Raw genomic sequence first — 10,106 nt, forward strand, 5'->3', positions numbered from 1 at the left:
GGCCCATACATATACAGCCACCCAATTAGACAAGATGGATGAAGCAAAGAAGTGCAGGCCAACAGGAACTGGATGTAGATCTCTCCTGAGAGACACAGCCAGAATACAGCAACACATAGGCGAATGCCAGCAGCAAACCACTGAACTGAGAATGGGACCCCTATTGAAGGAATCAGAGAAAGGACTGAAAGAGCTGAAAAGGGGCTTGAGACCCCATATGAACAACAATGCTAACCAACCAGAACTTCCAGGGACTAAGCCAGTACCTAAAGACTATACATGGACTGACCCTGGGCTCCAACTGCATAGGTAGCAATGAATAGCCTAGTAAGAGCACCAGTGGAAGGGGAAACCCTTGGTCCTGCTGAGGCCGGACCCCTAATGAACGAACTGTGGGGGGGAGGGAGGTAAGGGAGGGAAGAATGGGGAGGGGAACACCGGTATAGAAGGGGAGGGGGAGGGATTAGGGGGATGTTGGCCTGAAAACCGGGAAAGGGAATAACATTTGAAATATAAATAATAAATACCCAATTTAATAAAGACGGGGGAAAATTACAAAAGCATTTCATTTATATGTAAAAGTTTTCTGAACTTTTTCAAAAAATTTTCTTTTTAATTATTTTATTAATTGATTTATTTAATTTACATCTCAGTCACAGCTTCTTCTACTTCCTCTCCTCCAAGGTCCTCCTGCTCAACTTCCTCTCACTGTGTCCCCTCTTCCTTGTTCCTCAGAGAAATAGAGATCTCCCATAGATATCAAACTGCCTTAGCATATCATGTTTCAGTAGGACCAGGCACATCACATCTCATATTGAACCTGGACAAAGCAGCCCATTTAGAAGAAAGATGTCCAAAGGCAAACAACAGAGTCATAGACAGTCCCTGCCCTAGGTATTACGGATCCCACCTGAAGGTCAAGCTGCATATCTGTATAAGAGGCCTAGGTCCATCCCATGCATGGTCTTTGGTTTGTGGTTCAGTCTCTGTGAGCCCCATATGGGCTAAGTTAGTTGATTCTGTAGGTTTTCTTTTGGTGCCCTTGACCCCTTTGGCTCTTTTAATCCTTCCTTGTCCTCTTACACACTGAGTTCTGCTTAGTTTGGCTGTGGGTTTTGCATCTGCTTTTATAAGCTATTGGGTGATGCTTTATTATTATGTCATGGTAGGCTATTTTTCATGACATGGGTCTCAACTTGGGCCAGTCATTGGTTAGTCATTCCCTCAATTTCTGCTCCTTTATTTCTGCACATCTTATAAGCAGGATAAATTATGGGTTGATAGCTTCTGAGTGAGTTGGCCTCCCTATTCTTCCATTGAAAGTTTTGTCTGGTTAGAGGAGGTGACTGTTTCAGGCTCCACATCCTCTAGTTCTAAGTGTCTTAGCTAGTCTCACCCTCATAGGTTCCTGGGAATCTCTCTTGTCCTAGGTTTCTAGTTCATCTTAGAGATGCATTCCCAATCCCAGGTCTTTCTCCTTCCATCCTCCCTACACGTGATTCCTCCTGTTCCTCTCCCTACCTGCTGTCCTACCCACCTACCTCCTTTCATCCACCTCCCTATGTCTATTTTATTTCCCCTTCTCAGTGAGATCCAAACATCCTCTCTTAAGTTTTCCTTGTTATTTAGCTTCTTTGGGTCTATTATTTTAGTATGGTTATCCTGTACTTTATAACTAAAACCCACACATAATTGAATGCATACCATGCTTGTCTTTCTGAGGTTTTGGGTTACCTCACCAGGATGATCTTTCTAGTTCTATCCGCTTGTCGTAAATTTTATAATGTCTTTTTTTTTAATAGCTGAGTAATATTACACAACGTATATGTACATTTTTAACCTATTCTTCAAATGAGTTACATCAGGTAAGTCTGATAGAAGAAAAGTGGAAAATATCCCTTGAATGCATAGGCAATAGGAGACAATTTCCTGAGAAGAACATCAACAGCCCTGCCTGTAAGATTAATAATTATTGAATGGGGAACTCATGAAACTAAAAAGCTTCTGTAAGGCGAAGAACACTGTCATTAAGACAAAATGGGAAAACATCTTCACTAATCCTATGTCAGGCAGAAGACTGATATCCAAATATATGAAAACTCAAGAAACTAGACAACAACAAAGCAAATAGCCCAATTTAAAATAAAATGTATTTAGCTCTGTAGAGCTAAAAACACAAAATTCTTTTGAAAAGGGATTCTAACAGCCAAAAGCATCTTTAAGTAATGTCACAGTCTTCAGTCATCACGGACATGCAAAGTAAAAGGACTGAGATTCCATCTCACATCAATCAGAATGTCTGAGATCAAAAGCTCAAGCCACAGCCTGCGCTGGCGAGGATGTCAGTAAGGGGAACAGCCTCATGCTGGCGCAGTGCAAAGTTGTGCAACCATTTTGACAAGAATTTGCTAATTTGTGAAACGGCAATAGCTCCCACTCAAGACCCAGTTGAGCCCACTCTGGGCATTTACCCATGATGCTCCACCATACAATATGACATCGTTTCAACTATGATCAGAGTTTTCCAAATCTTAACAGTTCTAATACTGTTCAAAACTGCAAAGTTTTAAGAGACCTTAGGCAATTTTTCAACTGGGAAATTTGTGAAGTTTTTTTAATCTAGGTAACATATATTAATGTTGTAGAATGCATTGGAATTTAAGGAGGGTGGAGATCACAGTGTTTTATTTATCAGATGTCCCAGGTCCTGGTATCTTAACACTCCAGGATCTCCACTGCAACTTTGGGGATTCACTCTCCAGAGCGCCTCAGGCCTCCTCAGAGGGAGCACCTGATCTAGCTGTACCCTGTTACATCTTGATATCTGTTTAGAATCATGATTCCAGTCCCCATGCTCACAATTCTCACACCTTTATATCCCTGTAGTTAGCATATCAGCAATGCTGGCAAGTTCTGCTTCCAGTTTGAGACATATAGTCTTCACCCTTCAGATACATCCGGACTAACTTTCACGCACTCTAGTCACTGAACCAGAATATGTTTGATTAAGGGCTATTTTCAAGTAGAGAATTCTTTATCCCAGTCCATGATCTCTACTTTCAAATGACAGTAATTTCACAAAGAGGAGCCTTCAGTGGGTGGGGTTTTACTTCATTAGTGTGCCTTCTTGCTCTAGCCTCAGAGCACCAAACTCAATTCTGCTAATCTCTCTTTACTAGTTACAGTTGCTTTTTCAGTACTCCTCTGTCTTGAAAGAAACTTTTATATCCTTAATCTCCTTTCCTTGCAACAATACACATTTTTCATATTTTCTGTTATTCCTCATGCAGAATCTAATAACAATAGTCAGTGGACAGATTCTTTTGCCATATTTTCTTTAAAATGTATTTTGAAGTGCAATTTTGTCCATAATTTTTAATTCTACCTCAATCCTCTTTCAGGACCTGAGTAGACTGCAATGACATTTTGTTTTTGCCAGAGTACAGTATAAGAAAACCTTGACTAGGTTTTCTGCTGCTGTAATGAATATTACCCTGCACTGGGGTCCAACCTTGTCAGGACCAAGGACATCCCCTTCCCCTGGTGCCCCAACAAGGCTATTCTCTGCTACATATGCAGTTGGAGCTCTGGGTCAGTCCATGTATAGTCTTTCTGTAGTGGTTTAGTCCCTGGAAGCTCTGTTTGGTTGTCATTGTTGTTTTTATCGGGTTGCAAGCCCCTTCAGCTCTTTCAATCCTTCCTCCAATTCTCCCTAAGGGGGTCCTATTCCCAGTTCAGTGGTTTGCTGCTAGCACTGACCTCTGTATTGGACATGCTCTGGATGTGTCTCTCAGGAGAGATCTATATCCAGTCCTTTTCCGCATGCATTTTTTAGCTTCATCAATCTTACCTAGTTTTGGTGACTGTATATATATGGGCCACATGTGGGGCAGGCTCTAAATGGCCGTTTCTTGAGTCGCTGCTCTAAACTTTGCTTCCATATCCCCTCCTATGGATATTTTTTCCCCTTTTAAGAAGGAGTGGGAGCATCTACATTTTGGTCATCCTTCTTCAATGAGTGCATACCAAGTGTGTTTTTCTGTGATTGAGTTACCTCATTCAGAATGATATTTTCTAGTTCATTCCATTTGCCTATGAATTTCAAGAAGTCATTGTTTTTGATAGCTGAGTAGTACTCCATTGTGTAGATGTACCACATTTTTTGAATCCATTCCTCTGTTGAAGGGCATCTGAGTTCTTTCCAGCTTCTGGCTATTATAAATAAGGCTGCTATGAACATAGTGGAGCATGTGTCTTTGTTACATGTTAAAGCATCTTTTTGGTATATGCCCAGGAGAGGTATATCTGGGTCCTCAGGTAGTACAATGTCCAATTTTCTGAGGAACCTCCAGACTGATTTCCAGAGTGGTTGTACCAGTCTGCAATCCCACCAACAATGGAGGAGTGTTCCTCTTTCTCCACATCCTCGCCAGCATCTGCTGTCACCTGAGTTTTTTAGCTTAGTCATTCTGACTGATATGAGGTGGAATCTCAGGGTTGTTTTGATTTGCATTTCCCTTATGGCTAAAGATGTTGGACATTTCTTTAGGTGCTTCTCAGCCATTTGATATTCCTCAGCTGTGAATTCTTTGTTTAGCTCTGAACCCCATTTTTTAATAGGGTTATTTGTCTCCCTGCAGTCTAACTTCGTGAACTCTTTGTATATTTTGGATATAAGCCCTCTATCAGTTGTAGGATTGGTAAAGATCTTTTCCCAATCTGTTGGTTGCTGTTTTGTCCTAACGACAGTGTCTTTTGCCTTACAGAAGCTTTGTAGCTTTATGAAATCCCATTTGTCGATTCTTTTTTTTAAAGATTTATTTATTATTTATTTCATGTATGTGAGTACACTGTAGCTGTCTTCAGACACACCAGAAGAGGGCATCAGATGCCATTACAGTTGGCTGTGAGCCACCATGTGGTTGCTGGGAATTGAACTCAGGACCTCTAGAAGAGCAGTCGGTGCTCTTAACCACTGAGCCATCTCTCCAGCCCCCATTTGTCGATTCTTGATCTTATAGCATAAGCCACTGGTGTTTTGTTCAGGAAATTTTCTCCAGTGCCCATGTGTTCGACACTCTTCCCCACTTTTTTTCTATTGGTTTGAGTGTATCTGGTTTGATGTGGAGGTCCTTGATCCACTTGGACTTAAGCTTTGTACATGGTGATAAGAATGGATCTATTTGCATTCTTCTACATACTGACCTCCAGTTGAACCAGCAACATTTGTCGAAAATGCTATTTTTCTTCCATTGGATGGTTTTAGCTCCTTTGTCAAAGAGCAAGTGACCATAGGTGTGTGCGTTTATTTCTGGGTCTTCAATTCTGTTCCATTGATCTATCTGCCTGTCTCTGTACCAATACCATACAGTTTTTTATCACTATTGCTCTGTAATGCTGCTTGAAGTCAGGGATGGTGATTCCCCCAGAAGTTCTTTTATTGTTGAGTATAGTTTTCACTATCCTGGGTATTTTGTTATTCCAAATGAATTTGCAAATTGCCCTTTCTATCTCTATAAAGAATTGAGTAGGAATTTTGATGGGGATTGCACTGAATCTGTAGATTGCTTTTGGCAAAATCACCATCTTTACTATATTAATCCTGCCAATCCATGAGCATGGGAGATCTTTCCATCTTCTGAGATCTTCCTCAATTTCTTTCTTCAGAGACTTGAAGTTCTTGTCATATAAATCTCTCACTTGCTTGGTTAAAGTCATACCAAGATATTTTTATATTATTTGGGAGTATTGTGAAGGGTGTCATTTCCCTAATTTCTTTCTCAGCCTGTTTTTCCTTTGAGTAGAGGAAGTCTACTGATTTGTTTGAGTTAATTTTATACCCCAGCACTTTGCTGAAGTTGTTTATCAGGTTAAGTAGTTCTCTGATGGAACTTTTGGGGTCACTTAAGCACACTATCATATCATCTGCAAATAGTGATATTTTGATTTCTTCCCTTCCAGTTTGTATCCTTTTGACCTCCTTTTGCTGTCTGATTGTTCTGGCTAGGACTTTGAGTACTATATTGAATAAGTAGGGAGAGAGTGGGCAGCCTTGTCTAGTCCCTGATTTTAGTGGGATTGTTTCAAGTTTTTCTCCATTTAGTTTGATGTTGGCTACTGGTTTGCTGTATATTACTTTTACTATGTTTAGGTATGGGCCTTGAATTCCTGATCTTTTCAGGACTTTTATCATTAAGGGGTGTTGAATTTTGTCAAATGCTTTCTCTGCATCTAATGAAATGATCATGTGGTTCTTATCTTTGAGTTTGTTTATATAGTGGATTACATTGATGGATTTTCATATATTAAACCATCCTGCATCTCTGGGATGAAGCCTACTTGATCATGATGGATGATCATTTTGATGTGTTCTTGGATTCAGTTTGCCAGAATTTTATTGAGTATTTTTGTGTCAATATTCATAAGAAAAATTGGTCTGAAGTTCTCTTTCTTTGTTGGGTCTTTGTGTGGTTTAAGTATAAGAGTAATTGTGGCTTCATAGAAGGAATTTGGTAGTGCTCTGTCTGTTTCACTTTTGTGGAATAGTTTGGACAGTATTGGTATGAGGTCTTCCATGAAGGTCTGATGGAATTTTGCACTAAACCCATCAGGTCCTGGGCTCTTTTTGGTTGGGAGACTTTTAATAACTGCTTCTATTTTTTTAGGAGTTATGGGGTTGTTTAGATGGTTTATTTGTTCCTGATTTAACTTTGGTACCTGGTACCTATCTAGAAAATTGTTTATCTCCTCCAGATTGTCCAGTTTTGTTGAATATAAACTTTTGTAGTAGGATCTGATGATTTTTTAAATTTCTTCAGATTCTGTTGTTCTGTCTCCCTTTTCATTTCTGATTTTGTTAATTTGGACACATTCTCCGTGCCCTCTGGTTAGTCTGGCTAAGGGTTTATCTATTTTGTTGATTTTCTCAAAAAACCAGCTCCTGGTATTGTTGATCTTTTGTATAGTCCTTTTTTCCCCCCACCTTGGTTGATTTCAGCCCTGAGTTTGATTATTTCCTGCCTTCTACTCCTCTTGGGTTTATTTATTTCTTTTTGTTCTAGAGCTTTTAAGTGTGCTGTCAAGCTGCTGATATATGCTCTCTCCTGTTTCTTTCTGCAGGCACTCAGAGCTATGTGTTTTCCTCTTAGCACAGCTTTTATTGTGTCCCATAAGTTTGGGTATGTTGTACCTTCATTTTCATTAAATTCTAAGAAGTCTTTAATTTCTTTCTTTATTTCTTCCTTGACCAAGTTCTCATCGAGTAGAGCATTGTTCAACTTCCATGTATATGTGGGCTTCCTGTCATTATTGTTGTTATTGAAGACCGGTCTTAGTGCATGGTGTTCTGATAGGACACATGGGATTATTCCTATCTTCCTGTATCTGTTGAGGCCTGTTTTGTGACTGATTTTATGGTCACTTTTGGAGAAGGCACCATGAGGTGCTGAGAAGAAGGAATATCCTTTTGATTTAGAATGGAATGTTCTATAAATATCTGTTAAATCCATTTGTTTCATAATTTCTGTTAATTTTTCTATGTCTCTGTTTAATTTCTGTTTCCATGATCTGTCCGTTGATGAAAGTGGGGTATTGAAATCTCCTAGTATTATCATGTGAGGTGTAATGTGTGCTTTGAGCTTTATTAGGGTTTCTTCTATGAATGTAGGTGCCCTAGCATTTGGAGCATAGATATTTAGGATTGAGAGTTCATCTTGGTAGATTTTTCCTTTGGTGAATATGAAGTATCCTTCCGTATCTTTTTTGATGACTTTTGGTTGAAAGCCGATTTTGTTTGATATTAGAATGGCAATTCCAGCTTGTTTCTTCAGGCCATTTGCTTAGAAAGTTGTTTTCCAGCCATTTACTCTGAGGTAGTATCTGTCTTTGTCTCTGAGGTGTGTTTCCTGCATGTGGCAAAATGCTAGGTCCTCTTTACGTATCCAGTCTGTGTAGTTTATGTCTTTTTATTGGGGAATTGAGTCTGTTGATGTTGAGAGATATTAAGGAATAGTGATTATTGCTTCCTGTTATTTTCGTTGTTAGAGGTGGAATTATGTTTGTCTCTCTTTTGGTTTCATTGCAAGGAAATTATATTCTTGCTTTTTGTATGGTGTAGTTTCTCTCTTTGTGTTGGAGTTTTACATCTATTATCCTTTGTAGGACTGGGTTTGTAGAAATATATTGTGTAAATTTGTTTTTTTGTCATGGAATATCTTGGTTTCTCCATCTATGTTAATTGAGAGTTTTGCTGGATACAGTAACTTGGGCTGGCATTTGTGTTCTCTTAGGGTCTATATGACATCTGTCCAGGATTTTCTGGCTTTCATAGTCTCTGGTGAGAAGTCTGGTGTAATTCTTATAGATCTGCCTTTATATGTCATTTCTTCACTTACTGCTTTTAATATTCTTTCTTTGTTTTGTGTATTTGGTGTTTTAACTATTATGTGATGGGAGGAATTTCTCTTCTGGTCCAATCTTTTTGGAGTTCTGTAGGCTTCTTGTATGTTTATGGGCATCTCTTTCTTTAGCTTAGGGAAGTTTTCTTCTATAATTTTGTTGAATATATTTTTGGCCCTTTAAGTTGGGAGTCTTCACTTTCTTCTATACCTTTCATCCTTAGGTTTGATCTTCTCATTGTGTCCTGGATTTCCTGTATGTTTTGGGCTAGAAACTTTTTGCGTTTTACATTATCTTTGACAGTTGTGTCAATGTTTTCTATGGTATCTTCTGTCCCTGAGATTCTCTCTTCTATCTCATGTATCCTGTTGTTGATGGTTGTATCTACAGCTTCTTGTCGCTTCCTTAGGTTTTCTATATCCAGGGTTGTCTCCCTTTGTGCTTTCTCTATTGTTCCTTTTTCCATTTTCAATTCATTCACCTGTTTGTTTGTGTTTTCCTGTAATTCTTTCAGGGATTTTTGTGTTTCCTCTCTAAGGGCTTCTACTTGTTTACTTGTGTTTTCCTGCATTTCTCTAAGGGAGTTCTTTATGTCTTTCTTAAAGTCCTCTATCATTATCAAAATGTGATTTTAAATATATATCTTGTTTCTGATGTGTTTGGATATCCAGTATTTTCTTTAGTGGGAGAACTGGGCTCTGATGGTGCTGAGTAGTCTTGGTTTCTGTTGCTTAGGATCCTGCGCTTGCCTCCAGCCATTGGGTTGTCTCTGGTGTTTGCTTGTCTTGCTGTTTCTGGGAGTGACTTGACCCTGCTGTAGGCCTCTGTGTCAGCACTCCCGTAGAACTGTTTTCCTGTTTCCTTTCGGCCTTTCCTGAGAACAGGTGCTCTGATTTCAGGTGTGTCGGTGCTCCTCAAGACTGTCTTCCAGCTCTAGGTGGGGGCAGGAATCAAAGGGTCCTGCCCCTGATTGCTCATAGGTCCTTGCACACAGCGGGCCCAGTTGGCACTATGCAATTCCGTCTTGGGTCTGACTGTGGGCAGAGGGGTCTCCTCTGACTTTCTCAGAAAAATGAAACTTTCATTCCTACAGATTCATAATTTCAAATATCACATGAACATTCTTGATGAAGTCATAGTCAGCGCTTCCCTCTGAAATTTACAATCAGCAATACATTGTATTTTTTCTCAAAAATCTTCATGTTCCAACCTCCCATGACAACTGACTTAGCTCTGGGCATTACGCTCAGAGACATTTTCTCAAACCTCCACAATTTTTCCAAAAACTTCTTGAAGAAGCAACCGGTTCAATATTTATACCAATAAGCACTAAGATCTTTCCTAGTTTTCTGTTTGTTGCTGTGATAAACATTGACAAGAAGCAATATTGGAGAGACAGTTCAAAGAGTCTCTAAATATCAAATAGTTTAGAGGTTACATTCCATCATTGAGGAAAGCCATGGCTCACAAAGCAGGAACCTGGAAGTAGAAACTGAAGTAGAGACCATAGAGAACTGTTGTTTACTGGCTTGATTTTTATGGCTTATTAAGCCTGCTTTAGTCTATAACCCAGGATCCTCTGACCGGGAATAGAACCACTCTAGGTCTTCTTGGTCTTCTAGTATCAATCAGTAAACAAGAAAATGCCCCCCCCCATAGGTACCCCTAGACTTATATGATAAAGGCAGTTCCTAAACTGAGGTTCCTTC

The sequence above is a fragment of the Rattus rattus genome, chromosome 1 (genome assembly GCF_011064425.1).
Source record: "Rattus rattus isolate New Zealand chromosome 1, Rrattus_CSIRO_v1, whole genome shotgun sequence".
Lineage (NCBI taxonomy): Eukaryota > Metazoa > Chordata > Mammalia > Rodentia > Muridae > Rattus > Rattus rattus.